The sequence below is a fragment of the Glossina fuscipes genome, unplaced genomic scaffold, assembly GCF_014805625.2.
Source record: "Glossina fuscipes isolate IAEA_lab_2018 unplaced genomic scaffold, Yale_Gfus_2 89, whole genome shotgun sequence".
Lineage (NCBI taxonomy): Eukaryota > Metazoa > Arthropoda > Insecta > Diptera > Glossinidae > Glossina > Glossina fuscipes.
In genome coordinates this window covers 829669-849949 of record NW_023998443.1, presented here as the reverse complement: position 1 = coordinate 849949, position 20281 = coordinate 829669, and positions in this window count along the sequence as shown.

The following is a 20281-nucleotide window of genomic DNA, read 5'->3' as shown; positions in this document are numbered from 1 at the left end:
CTTTGTGTTTCCAGTTGTTCGTGTAAATCGTTTACAACCGATTCTAGGCATTGGCATTGTATTAAATAACGCTTTCAAATGTAACTCATGGGCCATTCAGGTGATAATATCGTCCTGCATTTTTTTATGTTACAATTAAACATTGGCGTCACATTCCTTCATCGTTTACCGTCATTAAAAAAATGGAAAACTTTAAATGGTTTAAAAGCTATACAAAGCAATTGCCCCAGTTTTTTTCTTTCAGTTCGGATATGACCTTAGAGTCGTTCAGGCGTAATCCAACGGATATAGTGTCATGGCACTATTCGCTTGAACAAGTATTTTGCGGTTGGTCAGTAAAAGCACTTGGTGAATATTGCTTCGCAATGAACGCTACTTTTTTTGAGCTTAGCCTTTCAAGGTAATCTGGTAAAAGTTTTCAAAAATCATTTATGCCAAATTTGAAGAAAAAAAAATCGACTTTCTATCGAATATTTATTATTACGCGCATATAAAATTTTGACTTCCTCTTGTAATTCCTATTCGAATGAAAAACAAATTGCTAAATTATTACTTTTTCAATTAAATACACAACAGTGACCGCGACCTGTTATTTACATTAATTTCGTGCAATGACGAGTAAAAGTGTGGAGCACAAATGTAGAGTGCGTGACAGAGAAAGAGAGAAAGAGAGAGAAAGAGAGAGAAAGAGAGAGAAAGAGAGAGAGAGAGAGAGAGAGAGATAGATAGAGAGATGTTGCCTGTTTAAATGCAAAATTCATTGTTTGGTTTCTTTTTCTGCGTATCCTTCGATCGATTTGAACCATTTTCACTGCCGGCTCGCGTGCAGGAACTTTCAAAGATTTCGCAAAATTACACAGACGGGCAGACACATCGACGAACAGTCGGACGTACTTAAATCGATTTAGAATTTGATGCGGATCGAGAATATATATACTTTGTGGTGTCTCTGATGCTGGCTTCTGCGTGTTGCAAACGTTTTGACAAAATGAATATACCCTTCATCCTTCGGTGATAGATATAAAAAAAAAGCTTTTATCAAATAAGTTTTATAGCGCTAGGATATAACTATTGTGAAGGGTTTCCAGGACATTGTTTCAAAGATAAAAGAGATATTGAACTCGAAGGTTCGCCTCTACTTCAGAGTGGTGTGAATTAAAGTGCGAATTACAGTCGCACTCGCACTCGCACTGCTTTTAAAATTTGGACTTAAGCGATTATTTTCCGCCCATAATTCGCAAAATGCTATTCGATGGGAAGAATGTTGAATTGATCTTATCCCTCTTGAAGAAAATTATGTAGATCAGATCGAATTTTGCTACCTTTTTTTCAAGTCATAGCATTCCTTGATCATCAATCGACGTATAAAGCTAAAGCACACATATACTTTGCATTATCACGTCTCCATTGAGTTACGGAGTTTCTGAATGCATTAATCGTGATTGTTTTAAAGAGATATTTAGAAAAGAAAATTTGTCATTCATCTCGGTTGAGCGAAACAACACTTTTATAAAAGGAAAAAGTTATTATAAAACAATTTCCTATCGTATAATTAAGAAAAATATAAATCAAGTGAAGCACTTGAACGCGATAAGTATTGAAAAGTGAAGTAAGCCGTGAAATTCAATTCTTTAATTTTTGTAAAAGAATATAAAAGAAATAAGTTAAAATTGTAAATATAAGTAAATTAAAAGCGTTGAATAAATATCGCGATTCAGCTGAAACTCTGTCATGTGTTTGTTTGCAGCAAATAAATCAGCGTTTATCATGGTGAAATGACCACAAAGATATGGCGAAAAAGTACAAAAAAAAAAAATTAATAAAAATAAAGAAATCTAGGCGAACAGTAATGTAAAGCATCCTTGAGATTCATGCCATCAAACATATATTTAAATAAATCTAGGAGAGCGCATTCGGCTTTACCATATCTTCGTGATTGCATATACATTTACACACAGTAGCAGTAAGATGAAAAGTAAGCTGACATCGCACAACAACAGAAAGAAACAATGAGAATAATAACAAGAACAACAAGAACAGGAACAAGCAAATGCTGGTGTCGCTAGTCGTCGTCGTCGTCGCCGTCATCGTCATCGTCGAAGCTCATTGCTTTTTGTTGGTTTATTACGCCTGATTAAATTCATTAAAAGAAGAAAAGCAAATAAAATAAAATAAACATTCATATATGAATGCATGCACACAAGCCCTATACACTACACTATGACATTGACAGAAGCCATAGAGCAGAGAAGAGTAGGAAATAAGAGGGAACTACGATGATAAAACCACAATTACAATATCTTTCGGATACAGCGATTGTGTAATTTGTTCAGCGTGCCTTTACTTACTGATGACATTGCTACGCCGCACGAGTGTCTCATATACGAAACGCTTAAGAGTGTGTACGTGCATATACATATATATGTATGTCCGTTGTGCTTTATTCAATTTGTATTTATATTTGCATTTATCCTTTTTTATGCGTCCTTATTTGTTATATGTTCCGTTCCGTTTTTGTCAGTATACCCTTTAAGTCCACTAATTGCGTAGCTTTTGTATTTATGTTCTGCACACGCATGACGCGCTTATATATTTCGTATCTAGCAAGCAAAAAAAAAAAAAAAAAAAAAAACAAAAATTAAGTGAAATGATACAAATATGTATAAGTGTGTGTAAGTCACAGGGGTTACATTACGCATAAACACACTCACACACATATATGCGAGTCTCAAAGCTATGGCTTTGAGATCGAAAATTCTTTAAGGTTATTATGGGAATTTGGTCTTTTCACTCATTGGGCGATAAAAAGGTATATAAGTTTGTTCTATCCTTAACGATTGTAAGTAACAATAATAAACTCTTAATTGTAAAGAATACCAACTAACAACAACAACAACAACGGCATTAAAAACATTGTCAACGCATCATTATAATTTCTATACTGCCTCAAGAATTCTAAGAACAAAAATAATATTTTAAATCTTCTGATAAGTTTTCCCCAAGCATACGCATTCAACCACTGCTTAGTAATAATAATAAGTATTCAACACATTTTCTTTACACACTTAACACTTTTGATTGTGTTGCTAATGTTGGGATTATTTCGAAAACTTGCCCTTACACAATTTGCCTTTCCCCCTCTCTCTTTCCTTTCCTTCTCTGCCGACACCACTATTTGGTTCTTTGGTTAAGTAATAAAAACAGAACAATATGGTCGAGTACACTTTATTTGCGATAAGCGTCTTTGTTAACGGATTTATTTGGCTTCTTAGTTAGAAGAAGTTTTTCTTTTCTTCCCTTATTTATTAGCGCCGCCGCGGTTGATCGCTTTAGTCTGAAGTCATACATTGTCTGTGCATACATTTTGATATTATATAATAATCAACGCATAATTAAGTTTATTAAATATGAAATCTTAAATAATTATAATTTAATTAACATTAAATATGCATTAAAGCTGTTATCACGAAAACAATTACGAGTTTAGTAAGAACACAATTTCATTATAATTTAAGCAGCCTAGCAATAAAATAATACCTATTTGAGAATATTTATAAGGAGTGAGAAGAGAAAGGGGAATGAAATTATAATTTCATAAACTAAAAGAACAGCACTAAAGGCCTATGAACGTAGCGAGCCAAGCTAGTTTTTAGCAATTACTGGTCAGCGATAAGAAACACCTTTCAACTATATTTCTAAAAGTTCTTAGAGAGAGAAAGAGAGAGAGGCAGCGAGAGAGAGAGAGAGAGAGAGAGAGAGAGAGATAGATGCTAACAAATAGTCAAATAAATGTCCTTCTACACTTCAATGCAGTAAAAACTTAAGATCAGATAATAGAAAGTCTGGGGTCTTCCATAAGCCCTTTTTTTTTTTTTTTTTTTTTTTTTTTAATATCCACAGTTATTCACGGGACTATCCGCTTGTGATCATAGAGAACTAGTGTTTGCGGAAGAGGGTAGTCTTTGAGGATAGTAGGATTCGTGCTTTATTATACGGTCTTCAAAGGAATTCCCCACCTTTTCTGATATTGATTGATTTAATGAAGACCTACTTGTTAGAAAGCTTAATAATGAAAGAAGCAACCATCACACTATCTATGGTTTTTTGTTTATTTTTCAGTTAGCGTACGGATGCTCTCACGGTGAAACCGCCATCGCTCCGAGCTGGATCTAGTCATCGATCTACTTTCCCGCATCTGCAAATATAAGACTGCATCGATTTGGACCTTAAGAAATAGATAAGTCCAGAAAATAGATGCATGTTAATTGCATCGTTTCCAAAAATTCGCAACCCATTTTGTAAGTGTTTCGAAGCTTACTGCTTGGGCTTAAAAAACATTACATAAAAACGCAGTGCCTTAAATAATGCTAGTTGGGATCGATATCTTGAAACTTTGATACACATTGAACGGTACCTTATAAACAACTCATACCTTTAAAATGTGCGTGAGCTTAGATCATTAAAAGCTGATACTCATAGCTGAGAGATACACTGGTACACATGGCATCCAATAATTTCATTCTATTGTAATTCTCTTAAGTATTTTTGTGTCGGAAACCCAACAGGGCCGAAAGGATAGTTGGTTAACATGGCTTTGAAGTCAAAGGCGGTAAGTTGAGTTTCTTTTGCTGCCAATGTCTGTTTACTGCAAACGGAATAGCGAACTAACTATACCTCTATTCTTTCCGTATAATAATACCGCTATATAGAAGCATAAGTAGATATGTATATGCCATATGTGTATACACGGATTGTCGATATGCTCCTGTTGTTATAGCAGAGATCAAAGAAATGCGATGACAATACGAAATATATGAAATAAATATCTGTTTTATCCGCCTACAGTATTGACTGACAAGAGCAATAGTGTACAAATGTCGAAGCTGCAAAGCAAGAATGTATCTAAATCGGAAAGGAAAATGTCATATGACGAGATGCGTAGTAAGTAGTAAGAAGGATAGAGAGACAACTACAAATGAATTTACGAAAAAAAAAGAAGCAAAACAAACAATACTTAGTATGTAAGAATGCCACATATTCATTCAAACATTCACTTTAAACGCAAAATAGCTAAATAACTTGTAACAACACAACCATAAAGCAATCACATCAAGTAATTTCATACTGCAACGCAATGTTATGATGATGTGAAGCAAGAAAAACAAAAAAAAAAAAAAAAAAAAAAAGAAACAAGAATATAACATACTTACATACTAGGATGGAGAGGCAAACATTGGTGATAGTAGAAAATTGCTGTAACAGCATAAAAATATTGCAAACACATTGACTGCTGACAAATAGTATCGGTTGTCAATTCATCAAAAAATATGTTCAATACCATTGACTTGCTAGCACAACGGTATATTTATGCATTTGGTTTATACAATATATATATGTCTTTGTATGTGCATTCGAAATATGAATATGTACGAATGTGTACATGTGCGAATGTGTAATGTAATGATATATGAACCTACAGAAAACAAAAATAGGAAAAATTGTGTTTGCACTTGTATTGTTTACTATGCATTTCTCTTTGCATGTGTGTATGTATGTATGTGTGTGTGTGTGTGTGTGTATATACAATTTGTACAGTTGTATATTAGTACATCCGCTAAGCAATCTTTGATTTCCGCCAATTCATAACAATAACAGCAATGCATCATATATTTTGTGTTGTTTTCTTCTAAAAACTACAACAGAAATGAACTGTGCATCTATCTATGTCATCGAAGCCATCTCTGGGTCCTGGTCTCTTTCTAATATCGTATAAGCAAATCATTGAATAAATAGTTTTGGGATTGTTTTCGTTTTTTCTGTTAAAGAGATTTTAATTGAGAAAAAGAAAATATGATTTATATGAACATAAACTTAAAAATAAAAAAAAAAAATAATAAAAGAAAAAAAAAATTTAATTAATTTAATACATTCATACGGTTTGTAATCAAATTTCGAAATCATATTTTTCTTCAAAAAGAAAGTAGAGCGAAGCCTTACATAATAGCAACCTGCATAAATAATCATTGTTTTTGAAAACATATTTTAAATTAGTTTTATAAGCCATTGAAGGCTAAGCTATACAAGGGTAAAATTTGTTTTCATATATTTCTTTTGTATTCATTTAGTTAAAGAGATTTTTAGGTATTCAGGGAATATATTTATCTATTATTCTTTTTTTTTTTTTTTTTTAACTGTAAACCACAAAAAAGATCCCAAATGAAAAGTTTTACCTAAAACAACATAATTATTTTACAACATGAAAATTTTTTTTATATTTAGTTCTACCGGGGAAAAAACAAAGAAAATATACAAAAAACAAAAAAATTCTTGTCGGATAAGGCCGACTATTCGATACCCTACACCCTACACCCTGGTATTACAGAGCAGGTTTTTTCCGAGAAGTTCCCAGAATTGAAGCATTTTTCTATAACAACTTTTTAAAGTGGGGCCTTATATGTGGAGTGGATCGATTTATTCTTAGGCCAAAACACGTCGGTACACTCGATTTCATCAAAATATCTCAAAAATAGTTACTTGCGAGTTGAACACAAAGATACACAAAGGATAGACGGAAAAATGGTATAATACAAGTTCTTTTGGGTGTTGTGTACCTTCGCATACAAGTGGTCAGGCGTATAAAGTGCAAAAAGGCTGTGGAATGTTGAGATATACGATATATAGGTCCTGAAGTTCTGACCATCTTGAAATCTATATATAAGTTTTATGCTCTACACGAATTGTGGTACAAGGGCATTGTAAGTTTGTGCGAATGTGCAAGCAATTGATATGGACCCGCCTCTTATCATATCGATCAATTCAGTAAGTAATTCTAAATCATGTCTCTCCGTCTGTCCGTATTGTCTCCATTCGTCTGTTCAACGTGAAGTTATCTTGCTGAAGTTTGACGTTTTTTGGCCCAAAGACGAACGCTATTGAAAGTGGCGGAAAAGACGTTATACGAAAAACTGTATGGTGGGCTGTTGCCTATTATAAAGTTTTTACTTCACCAAAATATAATTTTCGTATAAAGATTTAGCTAAAGTTAGAAATTATGTTTTGTTCCAAGTCGTTATGCTCACAAAACGTATAGTAGTAGGCGAGCTTATCGGCGGATTAATCTCACAGTCAAATCTCATGTATGTAGTCATCGTCAACAAGTATCGTTGCGGTTTTCTATCTCAATTTTTGCGAAAGCAAAAATGTGAACGGCAAAGCCCGGCCAAATTTCCTGTTAATCAGGAATCAGTATGCGTGGGAGGATTACTGATTGGCCTCCAAAATGGATAGAAGAATAAGTTGTGTTTTGTTTAATATAATCGAGTTGACTTGGATCCACAGCTTAGCTTAGTTTTGCTGGTTTATAACTAACGAGCAGATATATAGGTTTTTGTTTTCCAGATTGTCACGTATATATATATATATATATATACAACTCCATTTTTTTATTTAATTTTTTTCGATTTAATTTACAGGTCCGATATAGAGGAGAATTTTTTTTCCTTCTACACTAATACGCGCGCACCTGTATCGCATGTTTGATTGATAAACTGTTGTGTACTTCTTCGTCAACTAATCTTGGCATCAAAAGCGTTAAAGAAGAAACAAATTTAAAGTACATAAGATCGATTAATGCAAGCGGTATTAAGGTCTATGAATTATTCTGCTTACCCGTAAGTAAAATCAAAATTTTTAATTTGCATAATTTTTTTTTTTGTACTTATATGTACACGTCAAAGTTTTTTAATATTTCTCATAATGTGAAGGAATTGTTTTGATGCTCTCTAAAGGAAATTTTATTTAAATATTTTTTAATTTTACCTCAACTCGGCTAGAAATTGCCGACCATGATAAATATTGGTACCGAAATGTTAAAATACTTGATAATGATTTGTTTTCGTTGTATGGGCCATAAGCGAAAAGTTGCTGTTAAAATGAATGGAATTTTCATCAAAATTTCAAGAGTCTTTGTCTTTTTGTTTTTTAAGTGGTGAATATCCATAGGATTTATCCCGAGGCGAATATAATTCTCTTTTTTAGTACTTAAGTAATGTTTTCACTTTAAGAAAATGACCAAAATTCATAAAATTTCTGCATTTTTTGTTAAATATTTACGAGAGTTGAGGGAACAACAAACAACATTCGGTTGGGAAAAAAAATTTATTACTTCCATCTTCTTCTTTTACTTGTCTATATTTATGATTAGAAAACAAAGGTATGCTGGTTTTATCGTTGCTTTTGCCATGATAAAGTAAACAAAATTCTTTTGCTAGTGAACTTTAAAACGCTATGGCTCAGATTATTGGAACACTTTCAATCTTTGGATCGGTAATTTTCTATTGTATTATTACTTGAATTGAAGCAAATAATCTCAGGGTAAAATGAATTTCTAATTTAATGGTAATGGGTATTAGAATAAATGGGAATAAGTTGAAATTAAAATTTTATCGTTAATTGTGGACGCTAGAGGCAGAACATGCACGTGCTTCTGGTGAATACTTGAGTACCAGTTTTTCAAATATATATTCCCGGGATTAAAATTTATAGATAAAAATTTCAAAAAAAAATTATCGTTTTTTCTCGAGATTGTTTTAGTTCTTTCTACATTGCAGACTTGCATGGGAATGGAACACGCCTATTTCATCACCACATATTCCTAATAGATCAAGGACTCTTTATGCCAAATTTTAGATTTCTATCTTTATTTTTGCGACTGTGACAATTCATAAATAGGCGTTATATCTGCTGTTGCACCTAGAAAATGTATACATAAATGCGAGAGGAAAAGATCAAGTCAAGGTCAACTTATTAAAATATTATGCCGAGAGTAAATTTAAAAAAAAGAAAAAATTCAAAATATTTTCATAGACTTTTCAATTTGTTATTTAATCCCTGATCGTGAATCGTGTTCTATTTGCATTCATATTGGGCAGCAAGCATTATTCTAATATTCTCTACTACTAGGTACAGATGAATAGGCGTACGGCGTTCACTTGACAAGCTTGGTTTTATTGTTTTTGTTATTTTTTTTTTCTTTTTTTGAGATCTACTAAGAAGTTGATTGCTTTAACTTGCCATAAGGAAATATATAGTTTTTTTTTTTTTTTTTTTTTTGGGTTTTTCTTTCACATTCAAATTTCTAATAAACATCTTTGTTTGTGCACATTTCGAAGAAAACATTTTGCAACTTAATATTAGTTGTAGTTAACTTACTGGATCTTTTTGAATACATTCAGACAAAAGTAAAAATTAAAATCAAATTAAATTTCTAAATATTTAGAAAATTTCTCAAGCGTAAATTAAATTTATAAGCAGTAATAACAAAAAGGGCAGAAAGCAATTATTTAAAAACAATAATTGTTATTTTTATGGGAGATAATGTAATTTCTAATGTTTTTTCTTCTTTTTTTTTTTTTTTTTTTTTTTTTTTTTTTATAAGAGAAGAAAAAACAAAATTTATGTAATTCGAATAAAATTGTTTATCAATTTTTGAATTTATTAACGAAATTTTTTTTTTTTTATATATATATATATAAATATACGATTTGATAAAGAAACTCTCAAATAGCTCTTTGATCAGTGATGTGAAATTTTAAGGTAAGGATATGTATATATACAGTTTCTGACCGGCCTTGGCTGCTTCCGGAACCGTCACAGGTTCAGTCACGACAATGCGTCAATATGCCCGAATTGCGGGGCACGGTAGATGACGTCGGGGGAAATGGGGGCTGCACGAGATATGTAGCAGGATGATCGACAACCTAGAAACCTGGAACCTGGAAGGTCAGCAATTTTGCGACAAAAGTGCTGCATGAGTTGCGCCGGCCAGAGCGGCGGCAGGTTGAGAAAAGAGGAAGTAAAAGCCGTTGCGGTAGTCCACTAAGGTCCCACCAAACGAAGAACATCAATTGCAAACAGCCCCACTGAAGTAATACCTAACGGTGGTCCGGTGGGGGAGAACGATCGAAGACTTGCGCGTGTGTATAGGGCGTAGTTTTAGTATGTAGGTGCCATGGACCGCAAATCGTGCATGCTGTCGGTGTGGGCCAGTAGTATCATTTGAAGATGTCTACCTTCAGCCGGCATAGCAAAAAAAAACAAAAAGAATATTAACTGCTTATCGATGTAGTTGCATCCGTATTTTCATGGAATACTTACAAAAAAAGGAAGAGAGCACAAAAAACTTTCGTCCTACGCCCTCGAGTTTTAATAGATCTTTCTAAGCATTTAACTTTTGACTGATTTTATAAAAGACATGAGACGAATACCACGCTTGTTTCATCACACACATTTTGTTTTTGATTAAAAAAAATCTTAAAATTGAGTACCTTTGGAAAGCGTCCTACGTTTTGAAAAGAAGACAACAATGAATCAAAAAATTATCACTGGACATAGAATACGCATTAATTTCTTACGCCACTTACGCTTTATTGCATTCATTTGTTTGCGATTTTGTAGCGTTGATATTCTTTCGTTAATACTTCTAACCGCTCTTTACATGAAACTATATTTTCATTCTATTAATATATTTATTCCAAGAAGAAGGAGAGCATTCACAGCTAGAACTAAAAAAAAAAAAAAACAGCATGTTCCCCTAACCACGTTGCACTGAAAATTGCGAACGAATTTCACGCAGTAGGGCTAGGAACATAGAGACAGAAGATGAAAACTGTCACGATACATGGATTGCACTGAATACATGTAGAAATACGAATGTGGCGCCTCCAGCCATTTTCCGCAACAACTGTTACTGAAAAAAAACCGACGATGCTTAATAGATTTTTGACGGGCTCGGTGCGGAATGTAGTCATTCACTGGAGTGACGGCTACAGTAGCCTAAAATGGTTTACTGATAAACGGCTGAGAATACCCTCTTCTCGCCCCCGTGGTAATTAACTCCTGAGTGTCAAATGGAGAGGGATATATGAACATGTTTTTCTCTTTGGTGAAAGCGAGAGCTCACTTAAAATCTCTATCTTTATATGGGTCATACACTCGGTTGCAATGCAATTCCCCAGATGAATATTGCACTGATGCCAAAACCAAGGATCGCTCGGAAGACTTCTGCCACACTTGATGCCGGAAAGCAAAATGTCCATTAAATAAATCTGCAAATTGTCGATAAGACTGTTGTGAATCACTACGAATTTAAAATTCAGTTTCCGAATAGCGGCCCTTTCCCTCTTTCCGTTCAGTAGCCGTCAGAAGTTGAGCGCATCACAACGTCATTAAAAAAGCGGGGGTTACTATTATATCTACTATTAATCTTTGATAAAAAAATATCGAGAAAATATAAGAAATATTGATTCTGCACTTGTTCTCGATCGCGTATATTATTGCATTGATAAATGTTTACCGTATAATCTAAGGCCGTCTTGTTAAAAAGAGCCACTCAAAAATTAATTGAACACTAACGGATCCACGTAAGCAATTATCGAAAAGCTGACATTATGAAAATTGTATGAAACTTGTACATGATGAGTTTATAATTAACTCTTTTTGAAATAAAAGTCCAAGTCTGGACACCGAAATTTAATAACTTAGCCATAGTTAAGCGGATGAAAGAGATTTAAGCAAAAACGAATCAAATATGATATGACGATTGCCATTCGCGGTAATTAAAGTAGATATTATTGCTTGTTATGAAGAACTAATGTTTCATTATGTGCTATTTTCCGTTGATGGAAATTGCTCAAAAAGTTCGTATGAACAATTTTCATACCTAACATAATATGAATGCATCAACAGAGATATTCCGTTATTATCAAATAATAATTAAAGCAAAATTGTTGTTAGCATAGATCAGCGGGAACATCTACATTTATTCGTTCGTTGTAGATGCTGAGTGGATGAGTATATGCCTGTGTTTATCCGAAAGTCTAAATTAATATTTTACATCAAATAGCCGTAGATTCATTAGTGCCCATCACGGCAACAACACATTTGCTATAAGCTATCCAGTCCTATTCTGTACTGCGTTGGTTGGGTTGTGTTAATTTTACAAAAAGTGCACTGAGTTTTATCGTCATGCTAGTAATTGCAGTTGAAAATTTGAATTCTGTGCATCAATACACATACACATACACACACATATGCACACATACACAATAGCTACTTACTTGGCCGCTCAATGCTCAACGTAACTGCATAGTCGAAAAGGCACATACTATACAGAGTTAAATATTTATTCATATTACGAGGATAGGCAGATATTTTTGTGTAAACGTTGAGTAAGTATTTATACAATACCATCTAACGTAACTTGTGTTCATATTAATACAATGTTATTAAAAAATTTACATATTAAAATGCTTGTATGCTTGAATATATGCACATTTTTGTATGTGTGTGTGTGTGTGTGTGTGTGTGTGTTTTCATAGATATATGCGCTCTTATATGCATATACCTATGAAAAAATCCATCTATTCTAATTCTCATCCATGGCTTATTTTACTACGTTAGTTGAGAATTTATAACTGATTTTGGTGATTTGGTTTGCAGCTTAAAATGAGACTAAATGCAAAATGACATTAGTTTGTCAACTCATACATATTAAATGTGGCAAATTTGTGACCAAGGTTGTCACACATACTAAAGGGAGACGGAGACTGTTAGAAATTTGTTGCAACAATTCGTCAACCTAGTTATTCTTGTTGTTGTTGTTGTCGTTGTTTTTACTATTGCTGTTGCTTTTGCTTTTGCTATTGCTATTCCTATTGCTGTTGCTGTTGCTGTTGCAGTGGTGGTCAGTCGAAAGCCTACAAATCTCTAAAACTAAAATATGTAACATGCCTCCATCCATGGATGGATACATGGTAGACACACAAGCGCATATTATCGTCCGTCCGCAAAGCCTTTCATTTATTTGCAAGTGTGACTATACTATAGACAAGCACATGTGTTTGGGTTACATTTACATGTATAACTTTGTTTGCTGAATGTGTACAAGTTTGAGTTTTGAAAAGAGAATTTTTAAACAAAGTCAAATATTGGATGAAAGCTTACATTAAAGCTTGCGGATTTCAAGTGTTCGAGGCTGAACGTGCAAAAATATCTACCTAGTCATGTTGTTGTTGTTGTTGTTGTTGTTGTTGTTGTTGTTATTATTGTTGTTATATGTGTGTATTTGTTTTTACAGAAGCATACATAAGTCCATGCAGGCTGATATCAACGTTTGTACATCATCAAAGCAGTTATGTATATGTACACGTACATCATGAAAGCAGATGCGTAGCAAGAATTTCCTTCTCTCGGGCCAAATAAGAAGGGATTGATTTAAAATAATTAACGAATTAATTGTTTTGCTTAAGGAGGGTTTTTGAATATCTTCCGGTGGAAAAAGAATTTTATGAATCAGGAATAGCAGAGATTACTTTTATCCTTCAAAGTTAGAAATAAACTAAATAATGCTCCTAAAGCGAAATTCATACTAATTTCCACATCAAAGCTATGCTATAGACTATAAGGTCATTTTATTAGAAAGTATCTACGCGGCCAAGTTTTTCTCTGAACTTTGTTTTCAATGCACTTGTAAAGCGGCCCTTTCAGCAAATCTGGGTTATACTGTTTAATTTTGTTGTCACATTATGTCAATGGAGATAAATTACCCCGAAAATACATCATAAGTTTAGGGTAAGAGGGCTGAGTTCACTGTAATGTCCACTACACTCCGAGAACTTTCCTAGAGAAGTTGTTCATTGAAGTTAATCTTTAGTAATTCAATTTTCACACAATTTTTGCCAAAAAATGTGGTCCAAAAAATACTCGGAAATCGATATACATATCCTAAGAAAAGCACTAATTAATAGCTACGAACCATAATGCGTCACCATTACGATAGGAGTACGGTGTGTATGTATGCTAAGAAGAGCAATAAACAATACGCATAGATCACATGGCCACATTGACGATAGGAACGATAGGAGAATCGACAGAACATCATAAAAGTCGTTAAACTAGTACACATACTAGTAAGCACAGAAGATCTCGCAACAGATTTGCACTTGTGTCTTCGTTTCTGAATTATCGCGTGAACCATGTCTACATTTATATTTGAGTCAGTGTGAGAGAATTTCATCGAATTTGCTTAACGTAAATTGAATTTTATTGACCTTAATTGCATTTATGTTTTTCTTCTATAAAGTTCTAAATGTGTTCCATATTTTATCGTGTTATGGAAATGCGCAAATACAATTGCATTTAATTAAATACAAGATTGAAAATCGAATTTTTTTTTATTGGTTTGTGCATTTGTGATAGATCATAAAATAATCATTACATATTTGATTTAGTTTAATGACATACACTTGGGAGAAATAATTTGCTGCACCTCCTACTTTGAAAAAGCAAAGCTACTAAGTTATAAATGAAGACATTAAATGATGCATATAAAATGTTCAGTAAAGTAAAACAAGCGAATCCAATAAATACAGATGATCTCGATAAAGCATAACGTTAAACTATAATGGCAGTTGACTGCTATGTAAGGCAAGGGCCTATTGAAAGCGTAAACATTAAATGATTTTACAGGCATTAAGTTATACTGCATGACTAGCAGCTGAGGACAACCAACAACAACATTTTTAGGCAAATATCTGCCACGTCTGTGACAAAGGCGCATATGAAAAGGTACGTATTTTAATTGACGGAAAATGGTCGTATCACAATCAACTACATAGGCTATGGAAAATTTTACTGCACCCTATGTTATTAGATTTACAGTGTATATTAAATTGTTGAAAGTATATTTGTACCTAGGAATGTTTGTAACTAGGCAAATCCGTTAATTCATGTGCAATCTTTATTAGCTGCAGATGAACATTGCGTTCATATATATCTTATAAAGATTTCTGATGGTTTTCGCAAATCGCTTTCATCACATTTCGTACCAAAGTGGTGCGATACTGTACTGAGTTTCAAAATTTACTTTTTTAATTTTTTTTTTTTTTTTTTGTTTTATAAAACATCACATGTTCATTTTAGAATAACAGTAACATACGAGTTTTATCGGGTACCAATTTAAAATTTTCTTCATATGTCATATGGAGTTATAGAATTCAGTTTACTATCACTACTAATGGCGAATTTGATTCGCTCGATTTGCTTTCACTTTCCATCCAATAAACAATCGGCAAAGGAGTAAACTCAAGAAATATCCGCGCAGCTTCTCTTGTGGATACAGAGGGACGATCGAAACTTTTTTTTCTGGGCGAGCTGAAGCTGTGTCCTGGATTATGCTACACACCGTCCAAGCCAGTTCTTGCACGCAGGTTGATATTGAACTTGAGCCAAGTGTATTATTAGTGGACTAAAACAAATTATGAGGACCAAAGTCCCAAGATCGTGTTGGTCGCGCACTGCTGCTTTCATCTTTTCTTTTGGTATATATAGTATTCCTCTTATTCTTGTCATTATTCCGCCTCATATTGTATTGTCTTATTAGTCAATTTTATATTGGATTAGTTTAAGTATATGAACATATATATATATATATATATATATTGTACTCTCTTATTACTCAACTTTATATTTCATTACTTATAAGTATATAATTATGTGTTTGTCATATTTATGTTATCTTGGATTATCTTGCACATACATGCATTATTATACTCTTTTTGTAAATGTTGACTCTTCTTATATATATAGGTATATACATTTCTCAGATAGACATGTATATATTTTGACCGGAAAGAAGGGAGGTTATTGGGTTCGAAAACATATCAGCTGGCTTCCATGGACAACGCCGAACTTGACAAGTAGAAAATGTTAAAAGCATTTCCCCCCCTCTGCCTGATTGTGGCCGTCGTGTTAAATAGACGCAAGTTGAAAATCTAAAAACATTCGCATAGGGAACTAAGGTGAGGCACTGCTTAGGGACTCAGTGAGAATAGGAGGACTAAACTGTGAAACTGAAACGTTAGACAGCAAGACAAGTGGTTTAGTCAGAGACAAGATTACTAATATGCCTAAGAAATATACCATAGGCTTCCTTTAGCGTTTAAGAATCAAATCCCTAATAAAGTTTTTAGTGCTGGTTTGATATAATTATCATAACGATATACAAGTCGGTCAGGGTATTCGCACATGGTTTCAAGCAAATTGTTGAATACCTGAATAGCCCGGGGAGGTAACCCCAGCAGTTAGCAACAAGATAAGAAAATTTCCCACAACAGGGGAATTTTTAGTCTTCACTAGATACAACGTTTACAATTTCTCCTAATATTTCAAGGGCGATCTTATAGTAGCCGTATAGAAATGAAAACTTCGGCCACAGGCACTTAATATACGCATCAAAAAGCATCAGGATTGTATTTTTTTCACTTCTTTAAGTATAAAGAGGAAAGGATTCGACCACAGCTGGCCCAAATTTTCTCCCTTTTTCTTCAGTTAGGTTTTCCCAAATGCATCCTTAATACTTTTCACTAGCTGCAGTTGATTAAAAAAATGTTAATTATGATTAATGAAGCTTAATAGTGAACATAAAATGCAACCCTGTCTATTATAAAGAATTATATTACGTTTCTATATAAGAAAAACATCAAACGAGAAGAAATACACTTGCTACACACTCTTTGCAACCAGTTTGTAGTAAGTCTGGTTACTGATCTCAAGCGATATATTCGCTATATATATATTTTCTTGTTTGTTCATTGATTTTTAATATATAATTACAAATAGACTAAGCGGCATGGGAAATGAAATAATCAAGTTTTTAAATATTTTCCATCACGCGAAGGTATTCTTTTAAGATTTATTGATTGGTTGGTTGATATTTACTTATTGTTTGTTTAAATGCTATTATAATAAATTGGATAGGATTTGAAATTGACCTACCTGACCTTCTTTTTCCTATAGCTCTCCAATAATTTATTTAAGTTAGTTTTACTTTTCTGAAAATAAAAATAAAGTTCGTAAAAACATTTATAACAAAAATAATAAAACGCAAATAAGAGAAAGAGAAATAGGAAAAAACCTTGAGACTCGTCTTATTATCAAATTAACTTTTATGACATTCATCAACTTGGCTTACGTTTCTTTAATTCGCATATTAAAATATTTATCATTGACATTTGCGATCGCTTGTTTTTATTAATGTCGACTGTAGAAGAAAATTTTCTATGACTTTTCAATTGTTTTTCCTCTCATATTAATGAAATTGTTATTGGTTCAGTTTATTTGTCAAAGTGAAAATTAGATCATCATTCACGAAAAGCTGTTATAAAATTTTTTTTCAAGAACTTTTATTAGACATTATGCGATCAAAAAAAAAAAAAAAAAAATGAATAGTTAGTCTCTTAAAAAAGGTTAAGGGAACGAAAGTTTATTACCAACTAAAGAACATAACAAAAAAAAAAAGAAACAAAATACAAACAGTGAGGAAACATAGCAACTGGCCGTGAAAATGTTGTGACGGTTCTAATTGATCGATTATGTTTCATTCTCACAAGCTGTGCACGTTTCCTACTAGTGTATAGCGACTTTGCAGACAAACTTGTACGAATGTGACGATTCGGTCTTTGAGGAATTGATATTTCAACATGAGAAGAACAGCAATGCATAAAATTGATGAACGATTTAAATTAGAGAAAACAATATTTAGCGACGGGAAGACTTGTTCTCTTAATTTTAATAATCGTCGATATGTTTATGTGTAGCTTTTGTTTTTCTAAACCATGGGTAAAACGTAAATTTCGTGTGTGTCGTCATTAAGTCAATTGTAACTTGGAGACTTCGATTGATGGTTAGTACTATCTACAAATCGTATGGATGCATAAGTAGTCATTCCACTTATGCGTACGATTCAGATTGATGTGTTATTTGCCATGTGACAGGAACAAACATCGTCTTGTGCACAAGATAAAGTGACCGAGAAATTCTATGAACGTCCAAAAATCATTCCTTCCATTTTCGAACAATAAATCTCTGGTGTTATTTCTAATGTACTTCTCATCATATCCAATGCGATCTTGGACAGGTGACCATAAAAAAATAAAAAACACAGCATGAAATCTATTAAGACCTTTATGTGCTTTTGACAGCATCAGGGTGTTCGATAGAAATAAAATTGACTTGAAACTCGACAAGACGTTGTTCTTGACAAATTGCAGCAAACCCTTTCATTTTATTTCGAAATTGTCTGTTGTTGATTCACTTTTGAATTCTAAGAGAAAAGGAAGAAACTTTAAATTTTTACATAGAAGAAGAACAGCTGTACGAAATAAGTTGTTATCTAGATATCCACATGAGGAGTGAAGCAAGTAGGAATAGGCGGGGATTACTTAGCTACATAGAATATCCTAAACATCGCTGTTTACAGATCTAAAATGTAGACGATTTTTTTAATGTCCGTCCGTTCATGCAAATCTTACTGGATCTCTTACGGCAAAAATGAAAATCCAAACTAGACTCTCATCAGTCAAGCATCAAATCGCGAATAGCAAGCCAATGTTTGCGGATTCACATCCCAAGTGCGGTAAAGTTTCCTTTGCTCATAGCTTATGTGAGTAGTCGATCGGTAAAGCCATAACATTTATTGATTTAGCGCGCGTTTAGAGCACATGAGTAATTAGTTAGATTAAAAAAAAAAAAAAAGGAGATGAAATTAACATTGGCTTGGATCAAATTCTTGTGGCTATTACATAATAAATTTGCGGGATTGTTGGATTGTTGGATTTTAAAAGTGACGCATAATGCAGCATACCATTCAAAAGGAACTCTTTTTTATGAGTCTTAAGATATATACCTATATACACTTGTGCTATTCGTTCATATGGATGAAGTTTTAAAAAGTGCTCCATCATTCACTAACTGAGTTTGAGTCGAATCATTGAAAATTTATCAACTGTAAAGAATATAAGGTAAGCAACTAATAAAAAAAAAAAAAAACAACTTAGGATAGTATAGCGAAATAATATGAGATAGCGAGACGGCAGCGATGTCTAAACATAAAATATATAAACTAAAGGAGCAGAAGTAGCATTAATCAATTATTGTCACAAAATTTGTTGCTTTACTTTGTTTGAACGTTCGTCGGGGTAAAATAATAAATTTTTACTTTGTTAGTTATATATACATAAATAGTATAAATAGAATACTTTCCAATATCCTCAAACATATAAACTCGTATATATTCATGTCTGTACTCGTATTTATATTTGTTCCCATCTAACCGATGGCATTGTAAATTGATGTTCATAGAGTCAAAGATATTGACGGCTGGGTGTGCCTACATATATAGATGTGTGTGTGTGTGTGTGTGTGTGTGTGTGTGTACCGGTATGTATGTATGTATATGAAAAGTTGAGCTGTAAGTTCGTTATATTAAATTAAATTAATTACAACACTAAATAAATGTTTAATTGAAAAAAAGGCTTAAAAAATAATTTTGCATTTACATTGTAAATGAAGTTGATGCGTGTATTTGTATTTGTGGCTTTTATTGTATAATGTTCTCATACTACACACACACAAACATGCGCGCGCGTACACATCCCCATATACATATGCACGTACCTAAAACAATTTGTTTACATGTTTTAATATTGCATTTTGTGCATTTAACATAAAAATAATTAATGCACTTATTAAAGTAAGCTTGTGTTTTACTTGTGTTAAATTAATATATGTATATGGATTTTACGTCACTACCATAAAAATTACGCTAGCAATTATTAAAAATTGTATTCTTTTCCCCTTGAAAACAAACAAAAATTCCATAATCCCAGATATTTTTAATAAATAAAATTGCTTGACTTTATATATAAAAAATTTATGAACTTTAAGTACAAGAAACACGGCCATTGAATTCGGAATTCGCTTGAAGCAAAGTGACTACAAATACAAATAACAATTTTTACTACTACTATTACTACTACTTTTTAACTCTAGTTGCCTTCTAGGCCCATGTTTTAATGTAAAGAGCATTGCATACCACGTTTCTGCAAAGTGTAAATGGAAGGTCAGCCGAATGTTAACTTCACACAGTCTTGGATGTGTGTCATGCTTATCTCGTACCTACTGACATTTATCATTCTTGATTTACCTTGTCAAATTTCGTCAGGCTCTAGCATCTCTGCTCTTTAGTCCTTATCGTCTGGCTCGATCTGTAGCAGCAGATAACAGTGTGAAAGCATCGCAAGGCATTTTATTAACTATGACTATGCGCAGGTCACTATAGAATTAAATATCGAAATCGATACTCACAGTATATTTTTAAAAGATGGAGAGGAGGAGGAGGAGGAGGAGGAGAAGGAGATTAAGCCCACCGTCTATTAAAGCCAGA